This window comes from Sinohyriopsis cumingii, chromosome 14 (assembly GCF_028554795.1).
Source record: "Sinohyriopsis cumingii isolate HCF-2022 chromosome 14, ASM2855479v2, whole genome shotgun sequence".
Classification (NCBI taxonomy): domain Eukaryota; kingdom Metazoa; phylum Mollusca; class Bivalvia; order Unionida; family Unionidae; genus Sinohyriopsis; species Sinohyriopsis cumingii.
The window spans coordinates 5,971,150-5,995,016 of NC_142974.1; the positions used below are offsets into that span (position 1 = coordinate 5,971,150).

General features: G+C 39.8%; 1 long non-coding RNA gene across 1 annotated transcript; it reads left to right on the top strand.

The window, feature by feature from the left end:
- Nucleotides 1-617: 617 nt before the first annotated feature.
- On the top strand, nt 618-23,204 carry LOC149783136 (uncharacterized). Its single transcript, XR_016413557.1, has 2 exons — nt 618-701; nt 21,410-23,204. It is a non-coding gene; the product is annotated as an uncharacterized LOC149783136 (long non-coding RNA).
- Nucleotides 23,205-23,867: the final 663 nt, after the last annotated feature.

Below are 23,867 nucleotides of genomic sequence, written 5' to 3' on the forward strand. Positions count from 1 at the left end.
AAATTTCGTAACCTAAGGCCTTATTATGACAATTTCAGTTATTATTGTTTGATAATTAAAGATATAGATCTTCATAGAAATTAGGTTCTTTTGGGCTTGTGTTGTTCTTGAAATTGATGTCAGGTATGTGTTCACCTGAAAGATTTTCTTGACAATATGTAGACAGTGCAATACCAATAGTCAGCTAGGAAGATGTTAGCCACCCATAGCTGTAGACAACGTGTGTGCAGGTCAAGCAAAATTTCTACAAAACGACATGGATGGCAATGATTTTGAATTGCATCAACATTTTAGTACACAATGTTATTCAAAACTATCAATAGCAGAAGGGCTCGTTTTTGCTCTGTGAGCGTCACATTTGCCCCAAATGACCCTCGGAAACTAACAAATGCAGGTATATATTTATGGTATGGGTGCATAAACTTAAGTTGCTATGACTCATTGATTTATGTTGTAAAGTGAATATTATTCTTATACTTTGTTTTAATAAAGCTATAAAAATATGGCCTTTTTCACACTTATGTATTTCATTTTCATTGGTGATTTTGTTTTAAACCAGGAAGATGAATGTGGCAAGAAATATGTCAATGTTTATACACATATCTTGAAAATTCTACGTTCAGTTAACAAAGAGGTGAAAGCTTAAAAGAAAGTGGCAGAATCTGTTGGACACAGTGGTTGAGCTAAACGTATCATGCGAGGTAAATATTATGTTAGGCTTGTGCCATATGCATGTTCATTACTTTTTCATGGTTCACTAGTGGTTCAGCAGTTCTAATAAATGAACTTGCGTGGACGTTTACATATATTTTGCATATAATTTTCTAAGCATTCGCTTCTTTTGACTGGTACACAGGTTTCCTTTGTACTAAAACCTTGACTTCCTCAAGGCGGTGTATCAACAATTCCTTTGACAGCTATAGTTCATATCGTATTATGCTTTGTTTTAATATAACTATTCAAAAATATGACCTTTTTGGCCTCAATTGTTTATTTTTTATGATCTTTTAAAATTACATTTGTGTGTAAAGCTGTCCCAAGAAACTCCTAATTACAGTACTTACTTGTCGAACATAACAAGATATTCACGTAATAATCATAGATTTCTGATGCTGAAGGGAAATATAAAACCGATGATTTTAATATTTCTGCCGATTTCCATGAACATCTTTATGTTTTCGTTTGATAGCTCCTACGATAACACTAATATGTTGTTACTATCACTCGGTTACGAATCGTCGAAAACTTTAGTGCTTGTTCTCAATAAAAGGTCACAGTTGAATTTCATGCAAATTTAACTCGAGGTGTACATTTCTGATTTTATAAAATATATCTCTCGAACATCATTTATTGGTGTAGTCTACACCACTGAGAGATGTTGCTGAAATATTATTTGTTTGAACACACAAATGAATTCGAGACGCATCCACTTGTGCAAACACTTAGCGAATGATTCGTTTTCTTTTCGTTTTAGTTAATGGTTTTTCTCATGTCTGCATGCATTAGCATCACGATTTCACTCACAACTACACCTGAAGACTCCCTTTCGGTTGGGCTGAATGGAGCCTAAAATTGTTCAATGGTTTTTGGTCATAGTTGGGGATGGGAGTTGCCTAAAGAGAGTCACTGTTTGCACATTTTATCTCCCACCAGTATGTGAATCAGAGGTATATCTATGATTGTCTTTTGGCATGTCTCTAAAGATATTCTTTTCAGAACGGAACTCTCGAACCGTTCAAGGCATTTCTATAAATTATTTACACAATTTAACGTTCGTCCTAGATGTGATTGTTGCTATTCGTAATGATTAAGGTAATTTAAAATATCGATATGAATCTTGCAGCACATGTTGTACTAGTGTTCTCTGTGCGTCTTTTACCAGTCACAAATCCTTATTTCAGTGGTTTTACCCATATATTTATTTTCATCCATTATTTATCCACATCGTTTTCGAAGTATAGCTGTTGAATCATCCGTTGTATCGTATGAATCATGGTACTCATATTGGACTGGTGGTCAAAATATGCTTTTTATAGCACAAAAATATTCTCTTTCGATATTGATTTTTTCTCGATTCATCCATCCGTCGATTATCACACTTTCTTTTGGCGGTGTGACTCTCACCCTTTCGTTTCTGGAAAACATCTCTCATACCTTTCAATGTATCTCTATTGAACCTTGTACACGTGTTAGAATAAAAGGTTAATATGTGTCATTTTATGGTAAACAGTTTCCCCTTTCGTCATTAATTCATGATTTTGTTTGTTTCTCTTAAATGCATTATCGACATTTTCGTTTCCAGAGTGTACCTATCAAATAGTTCATAATATCTCAATGAAAGGGCAAATATATATATATATATATATATATATATATATATATATATATATATTAGACAAGAGGTGTAGATTTTGTATTGCACACATATTAAACAAGAGGTGTAGATGTGATATGGCGCAGATATTAGACAATAGGTGTAGATATGATATGGCACGCATATATTACTTTAGTGGTGTATATTTTTATGACACATATTAGACAAGATGTGAAGATGTTGTATGACACACATATTAGAAAAGAGGTGCATATGTTGTATGGCACACATATGAAATAAGAGGTGTAGATGTGATATTTCACACATATTACATAAGAGGTGTAGATGTTGTACGGCACACATATTAAATACGAGGTGTAGATGTGATATGGTACTCATATTAGATAAGAGGCGTAGATGTTGTATGGCACACATATTACATAATAGGTGTAGATGCGATATGGCACCCATATTATATAAGAAGTGTAGATGTGATATGGCACACATATTATACAAGAGGTGTAGATGTTGTATGACACACATATTAGATAAGAGGTGTATATGTGATATGGCACCCATACTAGATAAGAGGTGTAGATGTTGTATGGCACACATAGTAGACAAGAGGTGTAGATGTTGTATGACACACATATTAGATAAGAGGTGTATATGTGATATGGCACCCATATTAGATTAGAGGTGTATATGTGATATGGCACCCATATTAGATAAGAGGTATAGATGTTGTATGGCACCCATATTAGATAAGAGGTGTAGATGTGATATGGCACACATATTTTACAAGAGGTGTAGATGTTGTATGACACACATATTAGACAAGAGGTGTAGCAGCAGAGGGGGCGAATCGGACATTTTGTCCAATCGTTATTTTGCTTAATTATTACTTTCTGCAACTCAACGATCTAGTGTCGTCAGCGCCTGGTAAAAAAAAAACGACGACGACGCTGGGGGATCGTCGCGTCGTCATTTGGTTTAATTAACACCTTCTGCGCGCCGATCCCCAGCGTCGTCAGCGTCCGGTAAGCACATCGACGACCGCGTCGATGTCATCGCCCCCTCTGCTGCTAAGTGGTTATTTACAATGAAAATTATTTACAACTAACCGAATATTTGGTCAAGTCCGATACGATATCGTGTCCGAGGATCATGTAAATTTATCGTTACGAATCCATGTGGGGTCGACTGAGCATCACTAAAAAAGTTTCGAAAAACATTAAAGTCCATGTCACCGCCGCACCATGTCTGCCAAATATTTCGTAGCGTGTGTGTATCAACGCCGTTGAACACAGCAAGAATATTACAGTTATCTCTGATTACTTTTGGAATCTGAGTGTATCGTTGAGTGGCATATATCACGTCAGTGTTTTTATGCCTGCCTCTGGAAAATATCCTAGCTGGGTTTTTTTGATTGTCTAACATAACATCATCGTACACGACTAAATTGTTAACGTCGCCATCAATATCATCAATACCTGGTGCATCATTGATATCTGTAATAAACTCAATAACATTTTTTTCAGTGATCGCTGATGCATTCTCGTTAAAATCTTTCAACACCTCGTAGCATCGTTGATCATCTACGCTAGGGGCGATTAAATACAACTTGTCCCACTTCATCCATCTCATTATTAAATTAAGTAACAATTGCGTCTTGCCGGATCCAGATGGTCCGATGATAATCATCCGGATCGAGTTTGGTAACGCTGCAACATGCTTAACTGGTTCTCTTGTTTTAGTCGCCGAAAAATCAATTATATTCATATCTCTATACATAAATTATGGATCTATATTGTGTGAAGTGTAGAGTGCGTACTGGCACAAATGATATGACAACCGTTACAACAAGAAATAACAGATCGGCACTTACTGGTAAGTGTGTACAATGCGGTACAAAGAAATTTAGATTTATTTCTATTAGACCCGGAGATGTTTTAAAAAAAAGCGAGGAGGTGACATCGCAGCCAAATTGGCAAAACTCCCCGGAACACCGTGGGCAAAGTATCCAGGAGAAAAACACCTCCCAGGATATAACTACTGTGGCCCCGGAACACGATTAGATATTAGACTCGATGATCAAAATCAGCCCAAACCCGGTGAGTATCCAATAAACGCTATCGATAAGGCGTGTCATGCTCATGATGTTGCTTACAAAAGTAGCGATCTGCAACAGCGTCATATCGCGGACGTAAAATTAATCCACGCGTTAAATGCTATTCCTGATAAATCCGTCAAAGAAAAATTGGCCTCATGGTTGGTAAAATCGGCTATGAAAGGTAAATTAATGATTGGAAGCGGAGCTTCTGGCGCTGGTAATTGAAAACGATAGCGTTTATAATAACAACATGGAATCCATCTATTATTCTCCGAGAGGATACTGGAAGGGGAAGGCCGCAATTGGTAAGCTTGCAAGCGCTGCAAAGGTAACAAAGACCACTGCGGCTAATTGGTTATCCAAACAGGCTATATGGCAAATCTATCTACCACCGCCTAAACAAATCAACTTCTCGCGCTTTGATGTCAGCGTACCTAATGAAGTTCATCAGGCTGATATATTATTTCTGCCGCATGACAACGGTTACAAATACGCGCTAACCGTAGTTGATGTTGCGAGTCGATACAAACAAGCGGAGCCGTTAAAAACAAAGTCGGCAACTGAAGTAGCCGCTGCGTTTGAAAGAATTTATCGAAGAGGCCCTCTGCGCTGGCCAAATCTATTACAAGTTGATCCCGGTAGTGAATTTCGCGGCGCTGTTTTATCAACGCTGAAACATCATAGCGTCGCGATACGACGAGGTCATACTGCGCTACATCGTGATCAGGCAATTGTTGAACGATTCAATCGAACTCTCGCTGAACGGTTATTTGGATATCAATACGCGAAGGAATTCATCCAGGAAAAACGATCTCGTGAATGGGTTAAAAGGTTGCCAGGTGTAATTGCAGCGTTAAATAACGAGATTACCCGAGCAATCAACATGAAGCCCAGCGACGCGATTAAATACGAGTATATACCCGGAAAATCAAAAATAAATAGCGTTTCCAAGCCGATTCTTGGCGATGTCACTGTTAGATATCTATATGAACCAGGAGAGCTTGAAGGCGGTAAAAAAAGAGCTACTGATCCTATTTGGAGTGTTACCACACATAACATATCAACGATAACACGATCAACTGGTAGACCACCGATCTACAGACTGGATTCAACTGCTCCTCAGCGCGGATTTACACGCGAGCAACTACAAGTGATACCTGACGATACTCAATTACCCCCGCGTGGTCTTAACTAGCGCCGTTGCGTCTATTGCACTCAAGACAGGTCAACCTCACATTGTTTTTGACATGACCGAGACTGTTATCGATCCTGTCCACGGTAAATTGGCGAGCGTCTTTATCCGAATAACGCCAACTCATTATACAATTGCAACTCGCGCAGTGATTATTCTGTTGTTGTCGTAACGCAATTATTAATTCGGCATCAATATCAAAACGCCGCTGTTTTTTTTTATCCTGTTGGCGGTAACCCGAGAGTTTTCTATCAATGACGCTTGCATCGATGGTGACTTTGTCGTTGGTGACTCCGTCACTGACTTCGTCAACAACAATTCTTCGAAGCTGATTTATTCTCCGTACTCGGGACACTGCAAGATAGACTAGATTCGACCATTCGATGCGATTATCAACCATCCAAACAATTGTGTCCGTGATGGTTAGTCCCTGCGAGGAATGTATTGTTGTTGCGTATCCTAGCGTCCACGGGGATTTATCAGCACGTAGCGCGTCCTCGACGACACCGATATCAACGAGCACGATATCATTCAGCACGAGAATTTGTTTTTTTGTCCCTGACGCTGTCGGGCCCGGGATTTCAACTTCAATGTTCTGCCGCCGTGTGTCAGCGGGTCTATAACATAACGGCACTGGACGCGTTGGAAACTTTTCCTTATGCAACGCAAACAACCTCCGCTGAAGTGTGTCTCTGACTATCTTTCTACTCGCTACAATCAAATCATTCGGTCTCCATGTTTCCCAGAATTCATTTAACGGCGTTTCCGGAATCACCTCGCGGATTATTTCACATTGAACTCTATCCGGCTGTAATCTGATTAATTTTTTAACCTCGCGCAGTTGTTCATCAAGTGCTCGGTAATCAGTATCGGTTTCTTCATAATAGTCTACGAACCCGCTCAACCAATCATGTGGACCCTCGCCGACAAATGGTGGTGGTTGACCATGGTCGCCACACATGATCACCGCTGTATTCGCGCGCAGCAACCAATCAAGAAACATTTGTAAAACATCTAACGAAACAGTACATATCTCATCCCAAATGATAATGTCGGGAATAAATTTTTCACCCATTCGATCAGGAGTCCACTCACCGCCGCTGTATCGAAAAAAGCTGTGATAAGTAACGGCGTCAACATTTCGTTGTTTTATCTCTCGCGCTAGTCTATGGGTCGGTGTAAGCACGATTATACTTGCCCGCGTTCGAAATAATTCAATTGCCCGAGTCGTCTTTCCTGACCCGCCACAGCCGCTTAAATAAACCGTCTTGTGTCTGCAAATTGGATCAGAACACGGTGGTGCATTAGACCATTCTGACAATTTATCACCGCATAGGTAATTGTTCTCAACGATGACATTTGCTGACGGGAAATAATCGCGTCGTATTTCTTCTTTAATTCTCCATGTACCCCAACTCTCGTCCGGACTAGTAAACTCGGTTACGTTTTCCTTATACGCTACGTTAACATAAAACGAATCAACGGCTACTCTAACCGCGGTGTCGGGAAATCTATTTATCATCGAGAATAAATTGATAGCGGCGTAACCCAGCATAGACGCCCTCAAATGTGGATACGCGGGGCTGTCTCCATCGCTGTAGGAAACAACTGTACCCAACTTTGTTCCATTGGACAAGAAAGCTGTTTTGCAGTTCACGTATCTATTTTTCGCCACTGCGTCCTTGATTACGAAATCATATTCTGCGTCATCTATAATCAGCCGTGAGCAATATCGTTTGTAGTCGCAGTTTTTTCCACCTTGTGTGAACTTACCGATTATTCTTCTACCGAGATCTTTTGCCTCGTGGTTTCGTTGGTTGAATATCCTCCTGGACCATTCGATGATATATTCCTCGTCGGCATCAATGTGTTTTCTGGATTCATCAATTATGCTATCTAGACGCTCTGGTTCTGGTAACCAGACTTCAGTCTGCGCCCGGTATGATATAATCGCGTCACTGACAATCAACGAAACTAGCATGCTACAATCAATCATATACCGTAGCAGCGCTATTGGCAACCACTTCTTTTCAGCTATGTGTCTACCGATCCAAATATAGCAACAGCGATGGAGTCCTGCCGCGAATTCAAATGATACTATGCGAGCGAATCCCGTTAAATCAAAATCAGGCAGTGGTCCATTAATAGCAACACGAGTCATTTCATGTCTGGGGTGTCCAAATCGTTTGAAATACTCAGCGGCGGATCCATACCCGAGAAAACTCGCTGGATAACAGGCAACCATATCAACGGAAATCATAGCGTCGCGGTTGTATTCAGTGTTCCATAGTCCACCGTGATAGTATTCCAAACAACTGGATTGTATATCCGGCAGAAATTCCTTGCGCGTTGGTCTCCACGCATTTTTCCTTGCTGCAACATGAGCTACAACCGATGGAATCGTAAAACAATTTGTTAGCAGTTGTTCATCATGCTCCTCAAATTCTATGGCAGTTTTTTTCATCTTGTTGTGAAACGCTTCAGTGCGGTATAATTCACCGTTTGGTCTTACAAACTGATCAAAGGTATCCGCATCGTTTTCAGCGCTGCGAAGTAACCACACTGATACAGGGTCGTTTTTACACAAGTAGGCAATAGCATCAAATAGTTTCCTCTCCGCGAGAAAACCATCCCTGGAGAATTGTTCTCCCAGGAATTCTTCGGGTATATACTTTACTGTTCTATCCCGTGGAAATATTGTGATCGCGGGCGTCCATGCGTGTTCGTTATGATCAATAATTTTGATTGGGGCTCCCTTCGATTTATACTTCGATTCGTATAATACTTCACCGGTTATCGTTGTAACGGTTATTGGAAATCTCAACGACGTTTCTAATCTCGCTATGTCGCTGATGGTTGCTCCACGCTCTTTTACGGTTAGTTCCCACTGGTTGATTTTGCTACGTCGTAAATCAGTCAATTTGTTTCCTCGACACGCATTTGTAAAATGCTCTATTATTCGTTCTGCTACACAATTTATCCCGGTTGACTGTTTCATCGGTTTCAGTTTTCCGATATCAGGTTTCTTATTTAACGGGTATATTCCATAAACAACTGCTGTTTCAGGATACGCTCGTTCATAGTATGGTCTGTCAATTCCGGTTAACAACCCCGGCTTGGAGTCGCGGCTGACAATGACTGTTTTCTTGTCGCTGAGAACTGGTTCAAATTTATCACGTATGATCCAATCACCTGATTCCACCCGGACAATGAATTTTACTCTGAAGAAATACTTTTTACCGTCAAGTTGTGATATTATCGTTGCTGCGCGGTTGTCGTTCATGGTAGCATCAACAACGCCATCGATTCGAAATGTTGACCAACTATGAAATGCACCATCACGCTTGAATTCATCGATACAATCGCGTATTTTACTCAACAGGGTTCTTTCGTTTATTAACGCTTTTGGTGCGTCCTTGAGGACTCTATCAAGATTGAATTTAATATTTTTCCAGGGCTTAATTGCTGCCAATCTCTCAAACTCATCCATATAATTAAAACAAGTATTTAAATGAAAGAATATAGTATAATGAATCACTGCAAATGGTTGATGATTGGGTCGATAACCCCGTGCAATAAATCATGTAGAGGTGAATTCTGCGGGTATCATTTACAAAGCGTTCGTAATGGTTCTCTTGGCCCCCTCCCGTGCTTGGTTTGTCACGTTGGTGTAAGAGGAAAATCGCAGTTGTGTATTAATTGTGGCGGAAAGCGATACAGGGAACTAAAACGCTATTATGACAAACGAATTAAAAACGCCGTCATTGACCCTACCGCAGACTTCGTCATCAAAACCCCCCAAGACTACGTTGAAAGATTTATAATTAAACCAAATAATAAATTAGACAAGTAGTATTATTATACAAATGGACCAAGAATTTCAGCCGCATCCTGTGCTCGTCAATTACGAGGCATCTCGCGACGGCATTGTTAGAAACCGCAAACTGAAGAAGCCGGTTGGTACCGTGAATAATCGGGGGTATTTGCAATTTAGTGCTGGAAAGAAGACGTATTTTGTTCACAGGGTGGTATATGAAGCGTTTAACGGATTGATCAAAGATGGCCTCGTTATTGATCACATTAATTCTAATTGTCAAGATAACAGACTGTGTAATCTGCAAGCTATCTCTCAGAGCGAAAATATTAAAAAAGGCCAAACTGGTAAGTGTTCAAATCAAGCAAGAGGTGTCAAATCGTTTAATACATCAACGCACGAGGAAAAAACATTTCACTCCATGCATGCGGCGGGAAAATATTTCGACATTTGTAGGGCCTCAGTACGATTTGTTGCAGAACGAGTATATCAAACAGCGATCTCAAAAAGGACCGGACACAGAATTCGATTTTCATATGTAAATATCAGCGAGTGACGAAGTCACCGGCGCCTATGGCGCTGACAAGGCCACCGGCGCTGACAATAAATTGTCCGTTCCGGAAGAAAACAAAGTATGAACACCTCGGAATTGATACACGGGGTTTTCATTTTTTTTTATTAATATTTTTGATATTAGAAACAAGATGTTTTATAAGAATAATGAATATCGAAGACATCAATAATATATTAACTGAGATTTCAAAATTAAAAAATCAAGGAATTGAATTATCTGATGGTCTTGACAGTGAAAAAATATTATCCGATTATGAGATTATTAACGAACAGTCGAAACGGGGACGTTTTACCCTGGCCCGCGAGTACTTTTTTATAAAACGATTACAACATACGATTAATGAAAACTTGTACCACAATGACGCAAATGCATTCATTGGACTATTTACTGCCGTTGAAATAATACGAAAAAAACTCGGACGTGTTTATGAACGACGCCGGGAGATTTCTAGTAAGATCAAAAACATTAGAAGGATTATAGACGAAAACTCCGGCGAGAAATTAGAAATTGCTTCGCAATTGCAATAATGGTAGGCGAATCACTTACTACTCGGCTAGCCAGAGAGCGGCTAGCAGCGCTTAAAAAGTTTATACCGTTACGAGACAGGGTCCGAGAACAACTTCAAACGCGGCAGCAACTACAAACCGATTTTACTGTTGGAAGCGAACAACTCTTTGCCCCGGTAACTAAAGCGACCAAAGATGTTACGGCGGCAACTGTACCCGTTCTTGGTGCGCTTGAAAAGATAGCGGCTCAGACCGAACAAACAAAAAGGTCTTTAGAAACACTTCCTGCAAAAATAGCGACTGCTACAACACGGAGGCTGCCACCACTCGCTATAACCGAACCACAAGAACCCTATGTTACAATGGCCGATGAAGAAGAACTAGGTGCTACTGCGAAAGAACCGGAAGAAGAAATACCAGAAGAGGAAATACCAGAAGAAGAAATACCGGAAGAAAAAGAGGGAAATATACCCCGTATTGTACTCAAGAAGAGCACAATAGATAAAATTAGAGGCTTCAGCAGCAGGGAAGAATTAATTAATTTTGCTGCCAACAATTTTGCTAAGAGCATACGAGATAAGAAGCATATCAATAGCGGTTACGAGAAAAATATAAAGTCGTTAAAGGACTGGGCAAGAATAGTGTATTTAGCGAGTAAACATAAAGATGCATTACCACATCGTAGTAAATCCGATTACGACGCATTCCACAAGGAAGTTAAGAGTATAACACCAAAAAAAGGAAAAGGATACTCTGTTGGTAAAGAATCCTACGGCGTTACCTGTCCTGGTAGTGTTCTCAGTGATATATCACGGCTGGAAGTACTAATCGGAGGAAAACGAGCCGGAAATAACTCTCCGGAAATAATCAATGAAGCCGCTGATATTTGCAAGCGGTTATTTGCAGGCGGTATTATGGACATTAATGCATATCGAACGCTCATAGACGAACTCGTGGATGATTAATTGGAAAACTGGTGTTTTTAATAAGGATGATCATACACTACAACCATGATAAACCAGTACTCGTCTACGTGGTAAACTCGCGATTGCCTGTTTACCGCGCGTACTATGGAGATGGTCTCGGTAGCACCATTGCGGGGTTATTTACAAGAATGGCTCCAAAAGTAGCGCCGTTAGCCAAACAATTAGGGATGAAGGCTATTGATGTTATTCGTGATAAGGGAATTAGTGCTATTGGAGATGTTGCCGGAAAGGCGCTTTCAGCCGCGCGAGACAAACTAATGTCGTTGGTGAAATCCAGGAGAAAAAAACAGAAACCACCGGTAATGCCATCAACGACAGTGATGCCTGCAAATGTCAGTAAAGTAATAAATAACGCCGTGGAAGAAAAACTAGAGTCGTTGGCGGCGACTCAGTCGTTGGCGACGACTCCGTCGTTGGCGACTTCGCCATCCGCCGATGCGGCAACCAACGCACTCATGAACGCGATAGCGGGGAGTGGTTTAAATTCAAAGAATTTACGACAAAAAAATCGCAATTGAAAACATCAACATGATAAATAATAAAATGTTTGCGCGTACCGCTGATCCCGCGTTTGATATGGACGCCCCAGTGCACAGGGATGATTCTGTCCGCGATTATCAATATTATTCTTATTATGCAGCGCAACCTGACCTACGATCGCGAATTGAACTTCAAGTCCAAGATACCAGTAAATATTTTTTGCCGTGTGAAGCGTTTATCGAAATCGAGGGAGAACTCGTGACAAATGCCGCCGATAATGCACCATACGCAGATGACCATCGTGTTCGAGTTGGCTTCGTCAACAACGGTATCATGGCGTTATTTGAGAGCGCCAGATATCTTATTGACGGGCGAGAAATTGAATCAATAGAACGCGAGGTTGATGTTGCAACGACGATAATTGGGTTGGCGAGATACTCGGATGATTATACAAGATCGGCGGGCCCATCTATGATGTTTTCGAAGGACACCACCAATAACGCTGACCATCTTCAGTACATCAACGTGCTGGTGGAAAGAGATACCGCAACTGACCCACAGGCTGAAGCAAATAACCCAGACCGCAGAGCAGGACCAGGCGCTAATTTCAATATTATAAAAAGCACCAACAATGATTTCAATCTAGGATTCGCAACACGAGTAGGGATGTTGCAAGGAATACGCCGAAAGTTTTCATGCGCGATTCCACTCCATCACATATTTGGATTCTGCAGAAATGTCAGAAAAGTTGTCTATGGGGCTAAGCATACAATCGCGCTGACGCGAAGGGGCGATGATAACAATGCAATATGGCGTACTGCTGGCGTCGCTGCCGGTAAAGTCGTTTTAACTAAAATGACATTGTGGATGCCGGTGCTGACTCCATCAGTTACCACGGAAGCACGATTGTTAGCATTTATGGAACAGGGAGGGAAATCGTTGTTGAGTTGGCTAGCGGTAACAACTGATGCTAAAGAGGATAACGTCGCCGATACGTTTACATGGCACCTGGCGTCAAAACAGGGTGTTTCAGCCCCGCGTCATATATTCATAGCGCTGCAGAATAGGGAACGATTGGGTAGTCAAGAACGCAGCCATATGATATTTGATCAATTAGGAGTCAGGGATGTTTCGCTGAGAATAAACGGACAACAGGAACCATCCGAGGATATACAGCTTAATTACGGCGACAACCATATCGCACGTGTGTATCATCGATTGCTGTCGTATATGGGTCGTGATCAAAACGTCGACACTGGTTTGCAAATATCACAACTTGATTTTAAAAACCTGTATCCGATTTATTACTTTTCGTTGGAACATCTTGATTTAACGAGACAATCCGTCGTTGATATACACTTCAGAGCTCGTATAGCCCCGGGTGGTGTTAATTATAGAGCGGTTGCTGTCATTCTCAGCGATAAATCAATGCTGTTGGAAGGTGTTGGTGGACGAATGAGAATCGTTGATGCACCAGTGGAAAACATGTAATTGAAAGCACAAAACGCGTTTACAATAAAATGTCGTATAGTGTCGTCAGTGTAGAGTTGACTGATGGTCAAGTCAAGAAATTACGATCAAAGTCGGCTAAGCAATGCGGAACCACAATAACGCTGAAGCCGTCACAGATGGCGGGTGGTAATCATGAGATATCGTTGACGGCGCGTCAAATAAAACATTTCAATAATGCGATGAAGAATAAAAAGGGTGTTCAAATAGATTTTTCAGCCGCAGCGATTAAAAACATGGAAAAGACCGGTGGGATATTTCCGCTGTTAGCTGCGATTCCGGCATTGATTGCCGCGGCCGCACCAGCAGTGGCTAAGGCGGCGGCGTTAGGAGCCGTTGGTACCGCGGCGGGGATGGCATTGAAGAAGGCAACCGGGAAAGGCTACAAAAAAAAACGACCCGTGGCCGGAAAGGGTCTAAGACTACCGGGGACCCCGTATTCATGGTATTCGGGAAAGGGTCTAAGACTACCAGGAACCGTTTATTGACTCGGGAGTCAATGACTCCTGAGTCAATGACTCCAATGTCTAATTTTGATTTAATAGACGCCGCAAACGCGTTAGCGATAAAAAACTTCAGAGGTGTTTTTATGAGGGATCAATTACCGGCGGCACCAAGGAATATTGAAACCGGCATAATTAACCTCGATGGGTCCTCCGGAGCGGGAACTCATTGGGTTGCATACGCGATTGATCCGCGTGCAATCGTCTATTTTGATTCATACGGGTTAGCCCCGCCGAAAGAGTTCATGCGGTATATCCGGGCGTGTTCAGCCCGGGTTTTTTATTCCACGTTGCCAACACAGCAGTTAAGCGACCCGCCGATATGTGGCCGTGAGGTATTGAACGTACTTGCGGCGATTTCATCATCGCGAAAACCACCTCATATGGTTGTAAACGAATATACTAGTGGGGTCGTAGAAGCTCAACGGATTTTAGAGAATAACATTTACAATAACGATGATTGATATCTGGGGGCGACCGGTTTCGGCGCTAAAAGAATCCACGGAAACGGCCGCCGCCGACATAAAAAAACTAATTGAGGATGAAATCGCTGATATGTTGAATCTAACAAGTGTTGACCCGGGCGAAATAGTTGTATTTCAAGACCGCCAGGGTAAATTGAAATCCAGTAATGTGTCGCTGAATGACGTTTTAATACGACAGCGTGATGCCGCCGATGGCACCATAGCGTTGTATACCGGCGACGGACTACTCAAACCGGGTAGACATATATTTCAGATAGAGAATACGATAGAATTAATCCAAGACGGTGTTATAAGGTTGAATAGATCAATAATCGAACTCGAAGGGCATGTGAAAACAACTATCGATAGATTTTTTGGGTACCCGATAGTATTCGAACCAAATCTTGCAACAATAAAAAATACTATTTTGGAGTTTACGACGCTGTCGGGCCAATTTTACACGTTACGAAAAAATGTTAACAGGATCGATGACAACTTTGATAAATTCCTTGGTAAAAAAAATACCAAGCCGGATGAAATCACAATAACTATAAATGATATCACTGCGTATGGACAGGAAATAGAAACAATCAAAACTGATGTTGCAACAAACAAAAAGGGTGTAGACGCGCATGAACGGGAAATAGAAATAATCGGCGCTAATGTTGCAACGATCATAAATAATGTAGACTCGCATGGACGGAAAATAGAAACAATCAAAACTGATGTTGAAGCGAACAAAAAAAATGTAGACGCGTATTGGCGGGGAATAGGATTAATCAAAACTGATGTTGCAGCGAACAAAAAAGGTATAGACGTGCATACATATGAAATAGGAACAATCAAACTTGATGTTGCAGCGAACAAAAAAAGTATAACCGAGAATACACGGGAAATAGAAACAATCAAAACTAATGTTGCAGCGAACAAAAAAGATGTGGACACGCATATACAGGAAATAGGAACGATTAAAACTGATGTTGAAGCGATTAAAGACGGACTACCGAGAGTAGCAGAGCAATTCGAAAAAATAAAAATCCCTCATGAGAACATCATCAACACAGTATACACAATTCGGCATGGATCATTCGATTGGACTCCTACACAGAATACAGTAAATATCACCGCAACTGTTAAGGGTATTTATCGACTGACACTGGTTTCAATGATGCAGTTTAATATATTATCGTCGAGTTCATCCGGGTTTAACAATACAATATCAACAATTATAGACAAGAACGCAACTGAACAGTTTACAATTTATACCGTTGATAGAAATCTAGCCCGGGCAAACATTACATGGTATGTGGAATTTGCAGCGAATCTAAGTAATTAAAAACACTAGCTCTTTTAAAATAAAAATGACCACCAAGGAAGTTGAATCAGAGGTATCACCGACGTCACATCAATATCGATTCGATACCGCAAAAGAATTCTCCGCGAACTTGAAAACGCTTTCCGAACAATACCGTGTAAAAATAAAAAAATACCGTCGTAAAATAACCGCCATCGACGCGGTCGTGTACTCGGTGTCGGGTATAGTAGCTGGCGCCGGTGTTATTTTATCCACGGTGACCACGATAACCCCGATCGCTGTTCCAATCGCTGTCTCCGCAATGACAACAGTTGCTGGAGTTGCCAACGCAATCACTAGGAAGATATCATCGTGTTTTCAGAAAAAACTCAACGAGTATACAGTAAAACATCAAATAGTATCCGACGCGTACTCGAAATTATCCGGGTTGATCTCGTTATCGATTGATAATTTGTTCGTATCCGATGTTGAATTCTCCACGATGGTCCAGTTATATAGCTCCGCGATGTCAAAAATCGAGGATTTTCAACTGGAAGCCGAAACCACCTGGTTGTTAAAATTAGACACTAAAAACAACGAATAATAATAATGTCGCTGAACCCCGAAGGGTCTCAATTACTTCAGCGGATCGCGGAGAACACCACTCCGGTACAAACAAGTATGATATCGATAACATCAACGAAACCCGAATTCAGTGTGAACTTCCCATCACCGGTTCCAGTAAAGGAAATAGCGCTGGCAAAATTGCGAGTATATCACAGTTGGCCTAATATCCGAGCGGACGCATTTAACGGACAACAACCTAATAACTCGCTGGTTTTTGCACGGACAAATAAACCCGATGGGACCCCAAACTGGGAGGAGGTTACAATACCAACTGGGTCATACCAAATAGAGCAAATCAATAAAGAATTTCAACGCAGGATAAAATCGATCACAGGAAAAGAGTCAAAAATCGCTATTACGGTTCATGAACCAACGTTATCGTCGACGATTGAAATAAGCACACCGGGGTATATGGTTGATATTTATAACAGTTCAATAAGAACCATACTAGGATGGCCTGAGAATCCACCCGCGGACACCCCCCCATCAACTATCCTCAGACACGATAACGGAGATGGTGGTAGGCATATTGCTCCATACAACGTAAATATCGCATCAGTGATAGCGATCAATCTAGTGTGTGATGTTATCGAAGGGAGTTACCAGGTGGATACCAAGCAATCAAATCAAGCTCAACAGGGGTATATCCTTTATTCGTTTTCACCAACAGCCCCTCCGGGATTTTTGATCATTGAGAGTCCGATTAATCCGGTCTATATGCGATGCCATGATCGGTTTTTAACGAGAATTAATTTCAGACTTACCGATCAGTCAAATAACCTAATTGATCTGCAAGAGGAGGAGTTAGTGATCACTCTGTTTGTAAGATCATAGCAGCAGAGGGGGCGATGACATCGACGCGGTCGTCGATGTGCTTACCGGACGCTGACGACGCTGGGGATCGGCGCGCAGAAGGTGTTAATTAAACCAAATGACGTCACCATCGTGTAGGATGGACCGACGTCGTTTTTTTTTTACCAGGCGCTGACGACACTAGATCGTTGAGTGCAGAAAGTAATAATTAAGCAAAATAACGATTGGACAAAATGTCCGATTCGCCCCCTCTGCTGCTGGTGTAGATGTTGTATGACACACATATTAGACAACAGATGTATATGTGATATGGCACCCATACTAGGTAAGAGGTGTAGATGTTGTATGGCACACATATTAGACAAAAGGGGTAGATGTTGTATGAAACAAACATATTAGACAAGAGGTGTAGATGTTGTATGACACACATATTAGACAAGAGGTGTAGATGTTGTATGACACACATATTAGAGAAGAGGTGTAGATGTTGCATGACACACACATTATACAAGAGGTGTAGATGTGATATGGCACCCATATTAGGTAAGAGGTGTAGATGTTGCATGGCACACACATATTAGACAAGAGGTGTATATGTGATATGGCACCCATATTAGGTAAGAGGTATAGATGTTGTATGGCACACATATTAGACAAGAGGTGTAGATGTTGTATGACACACATATTAGACAAGAGGTGTAGATGTTGTATGACACACATATTAGACAAGAGGAGTACATGTGATATGGCACCCATATTAGGTAAGAGGTGTAGATATTGTATGACACACATATTAGACAAGAGGTGTAGATGGTGTATGGAACACATATTAGACAAGAGGTGTAGATGTTGTATGACACACATATTAGACAAGAGGTGTAGATGTTGTATGACACCCATATTAGACAAGAGGTGTAGATGTTGTATGACACACATATTAGACAAGAGGTGTAGATGTTGTATGGCACACATATTAGACAAGAGGTGTAGATGTTGTATGACACCCATATTAGACAAGAGGTGTAGATGTTGTATGACACACATATTAGACAAGATGTGTACATGTGATATGGCACCCATATTAGGTAAGAGGTGTAGATATTATACAAGAAGTGTAGATGTTGTATGGAACACATATTAGACAAGATGTGTAGATGTTGTATGACACACATATTAGACAAGAGGTGTAGATGTTGTATGGCACACATGTTAGACAAGAGGTGTAGATGTTGTATGACACACATATTAGACAAGAGGTGTAGATGTTGTATTACACACACATTAGACAAGAGATGTATATGTGATATGGCACGCATATTAGGTAAGAGGTGTAGATGTTGTATGGCACACATATTACACAATAGGTGTAGATGTTGTGTGACACACATATTAGATAAGAGGTGTATATGTGATATGGCACCCAAATTAGATTAGAGGTGTAGATGTTGTATGGCACACATAGTAGACAAGAGGTATAGATATTGTATGACACACATATTAGATAAGAGGTGTATATGTGATTTGGCACCCATATTAGATAAGAGGTGTAGATGTTGTATGGAACCCATATGAGATAAGAGGCGTAGTTGTGATATGGCACCCATATTAGATAAGACGTGTAGATGTGATATGGCACACATATTTTACAAGAGGTGTAGATGTTGTATGACACACATATTAGACAAGAGGTGTAGATGTTGTATGACACACATATTAGACAACAGGTGTATATGTGATATGGCACCCATATTAGGTAAGAGGTGTAGATGTTGTATGACACACATATTAGACAAGAGGTGTAGATGTTGTATGGAGCACATATTAGACAAGAGGTGTAGATGTTGTATGGCACACATATTAGACAAGAGGTGTAGATGTTGTATGACACACATATTAGACAAGAGGTGTAGATGTTGTATGACACACATATTAGACAAGATGTGTACATGTGATATGGCACCCATATTAGGTAAGAGGTATAGATGTTGTATGGCACACATATTAGACAAGAGGTGTAGATGTTGTATGACACACATATTAGACAAGAGGTGTAGATGTTGTATGACACATATATTAGACAAGAGGTGTACATGTGATATGGCACCCATATTAGGTAAGAGGTGTAGATGTTGTATGACACACATATTAGACAAGAGGTGTAGATGTTGTATGACACACATATTAGACAAGAGGTGTAGATATTGTATGGCACACATATTAGACAAGAGGTGTAGATGTTGTGTGACACCCATATTAGACAAGAGGTGTAGATGTTGTATGACACACATATTAGACAAGATGTGTAGATGTGATATGGCACCCATATTAGGTAAGAGGTGTATATATTATAGAAGAAGTGTAGATGTTGTATGGAACACATATTAGACAAGATGTGTAGATGTTGTATGACACACATATTAGACAAGAGGTGTAGATGTTGTATGACACATATGTTAGACAAGAGGTGTAGATGTTGTATGACACACATATTAGACAAGAGGTGTAGATGTTGTATGACGCATATATTAGACAAGAGGTGTATATGTGATATGGCACGCATATTAGGTAAGAGGTGTAGATGTTGCATGGCACACATATTACACAATAGGTGTAGATGTTGTGTGACATACATATTAGATAAGAGGTGTATATGTGATATGGCACCCATATTAGATTAGAGGTGTAGATGTTGTATGGCACACATAGTAGACAAGAGGTGCAGATGTTGTATGACACACATATTAGATAAGAGGTGTATATGTGATATGGCACCCATATTAGATAAGAGGTGTAGATGTGATATGGCACACATATTTTACAAGAGGTGTAGATGTTGTATGACACACATATTAAACAAGAGGTGTAGATGTTGTATGACACACATATTAGACAACAGGTGTATATGTGATATGACACCCATATTAGGTAAGAGGTGTAGATGTTGTATGGCACACATATTAGACAAGAGGTGTAGATGTTGTATGGAACACATATTAGACAAGATGTGTAAATGTTGTATGACACACATATTAGACAAGAGGTGTAGATGTTGTATGGCACACATATTAGACAAGAGGTGTAGATGTTGTATGACACACATATTGGACAAGAGGTGTAGATGTTGTATGACACACATATTAGAGAAGAGGTGTAGATGTTATATGGCACACATATTAGAGAAGAGGTGTAGATGTTGTATGACACACATATTAGAGAAGAGGTGTAGATGTTGTATGAAACACGTATTAGACAAGAGGTGTAGATGTTGTATGACACACATATTAGACAAGAGGTGTATATGTGATATGGCACCCATATTATGTAAGAGGTGTAGATGTTGTATGGCACACATATTAGACAAGAGGTGTAGATGTTGTATGACACACACATATTAGACAAGAGGTGTACATGTGATATGGCACCCATATTAGGTAAGAGGTGTAGATGTTGTATGGCACACATATTAGACAAGAGGTGTAGATGTTGTATGACACACATATTAGACAAGAGGTGTAGATGTTGTATGACACACATATTAGACAAGAGGTGTACATGTGATATGGCACCCATATTAGGTAAGAGGTGTAGATGTTGTATGACACACATATTAGACAAGAGGTGTAGATGTTGTATGGAACACATATTAGACAAGATGTGTAGATGTTTTATGACACACATGTTAGACAAGAGGTGTATATGTTGCTTGTCACACACTAAAGAGAACCTTTTGATATTCATTATTCTTTAATAGCAATAATTGTATTGTTTTCGTTCGTTTTGTTATCCATGGGTCTATTTTCTTCACTTTACTTTCGGGGGACAAACTCACAAACCATTCAAAGAACCCATCTAGTATCCACACTTTTAGTTCGCATCAAAGCTCCAGAACCGTGTAAGATATATCATTGAAGGTTGATACATGTATTATTTTAGTGGTGTAGAAGTGCCTTGGCTATGAGGGAATCTTTCGATTGCAATGCGTTTGATTTTAGAATTTGGAGGAATTAAATAAGGCATTCTTTTTGTACCGAGGTTGTCTTACTCTCAAATTTGACTGAATATTTAAAAATATATCCTTTGATTTTGTAACTATTTTTGGCAGATTGCAGAGTGTGCTTACAACAAAAGCCGTGGCTGGGCTGGACTTTACATATAAGCGATATTCTCGGCAGTGGAGAAAGCGAAGTTACCGATTTGTCTAATACATACATCTATTTCAGATCCTGGTCAAGATGAATTCGTCTTCCGTGTTTCTCCTTCTCCTCTGTGTGACACTTTGTATCCTCATAGCGGAGACGGACGGACGGAAGTGCTGGTATCGGTTTGGCCGTTGTTATGACAAGGGTGACGAAAGCGGAAAATGTAGTGATTCGGGAGGTAATTGCTTCCAAGTTCGGGGCATGATGGAATGCAGATGCAGTTCTGACACATTAAGCTTCGGCCGGGGTGGAAAATTTCCATACGTCTAGAACTACAAAGGGGAAGGACGTCATAAAGTGAAGATTATATGCAATACGCCTTTGTATTCCTTCGGGATATATATATATATATATATATATATATATATATATATATATATATATATATATATATATATATATATATATATATATATATATATATAATCTATCCTGCTTTAGCAAGAATGTGAGTCATAGAACGCAATTTTTGGTTGTCTTTGTGACGAAAACAGAACCAGAACTTCAAACCACTTAAGGGATATAATTCTGCCCAAATCTGGCATGGGTAATATTGTTCTGTCACAGAGATACAATTTCACTGACATGATTAAGTACAAATAAATACAAAATATTATCTATATATAAATTAAGATAATGCTATAAGAGACTCAACTATATTTGGGTATCACAGATTTGCTTCTGTTGTATAATGCACCAATCAAGCTAGTCTTTTGGTATTTCTGAATCGAATGTTCTCTACCCCTTACTTGTTCTCTCCTGTCCCCAGCCCTTGAGCTTTCGCAGTTAGTTCCGTTGTATCACACGTATTGTACGTGGTTGAAATAGGTGATTACGGTACTTCTTACATTATAAATTATGTACTTACTATTCAGGCATTCCTAACGCTGAAGCTAAAGTAGGAACTGATACTTTTGTTTGATGAGCGAGATCGATCATGCTTTCTTGTCTACTGTTTTCAAATGACAGTTCTTGCGAGTCACAGTGCTCAGTCTATCGATATGACCGTGAGTCTTTTCATTTGTTCGTCAGTCTGGTGTCGACCTGAAGCGAAATGTCCGCTTTGTTTGGTTCTGCGTTAGGGATCTCTCTCTTGTTTGCACGATACAAACATTAAGACTTCAGCAACAACTCAGTGGAGAAAGGATTACAGATGAGAGTTTGAAATACATGAGCAGGTTTTACTGTTTTTCTGTCAGTAATATATCTGATGATCATTGGTAAGAATGATCATTATTTTTCCTACGTATCTTCTGTAAATGACACACGAACGATTAAAATGACAGTTCTGTGTTGTGGACTGTTAAATGGGTTGAACTACATTTGCTCATGGTTTTAGTGGAGAGAAGGATTACAGTTTTTTTTTTGCAATAGTGCGGCAGAGTGGATTTCTCAAGCACGTACGATGCAAATGTTCCAAATATAAGATTCCTTATCCTCTTGACTTCTAACATGACTTACTCGTGTGTTTTTAGACAATTAAAACAGGTTTTAATTTAGAAATTAAGAAGCAGCATGGATTGGTTTTGGTGCATTATATTTACTTGTCAATAAACGGTATAAATGTTTCTAGATATCATTGGTTTTGATGCATTATATTTACTTATCAATACACTATATAAATGTTGTTAGATATCATTGGTTTTGGTGCCTTATATTTACTTGTCAAAAAATTGTATAAATGTTCTTAGACGTCATTGTTTTTGGTGCCTTATATTTAAGTGTCAGCAAAATTGTATAAATGTTCTTAGATATCATTATTTTGATGCCTTATATTTACTTGTCAATATTTTTAAATAAATGTTCTTATAAATCATTGGTCTCGGTACCTTACATTTACTTGTCAAAAATTGTATAAATGTTGTTAGGTATCATGACAGTCAAATACTAAAGTACTCTGAGAACTTTCTATAATTGCTGACTTACAGTCAGGTTGAGTTACATTTACTGATGTGTTTCAACAGTCCCAAGACAAAGGTTGTTTAATTGAATAGGTTGCACTCGGTTCCGTTGTTATCCTCTTGTCAAACTGATTAGACAGTTATGCTGATCTCAGCATTTTGTCTCCATCGGTGTTGTAACAGGAGAGAGAGAGAGAGAGAGAGAGAGAGAGAGAGAGAGAGAGAGAGAGAGATGATGGGAAGTTATAATGGGAACGACATACGTCCATATACTGATCATGACAAAATCTGTTAATACTATTTAATTAATTGGATCGCCCAGGAATCTTTAGTTCAGAGAGAGGCATATGTACATTAATAATTAATTGGTGCACATTGATGTATAGATGTATATATGCATGCATGTCTATGTATTAACGTGATTGTAAAAGCCGAGAAAGACGATTTCGTTTACTTATTTCATAGAAACGTTAGAGGTTCTGAGAATATTATGTCTGAAACTTTTGTGAAAATGTCTATACGTTTACGCTATATATATATATATATATATATATATATATATATATATATATATATAT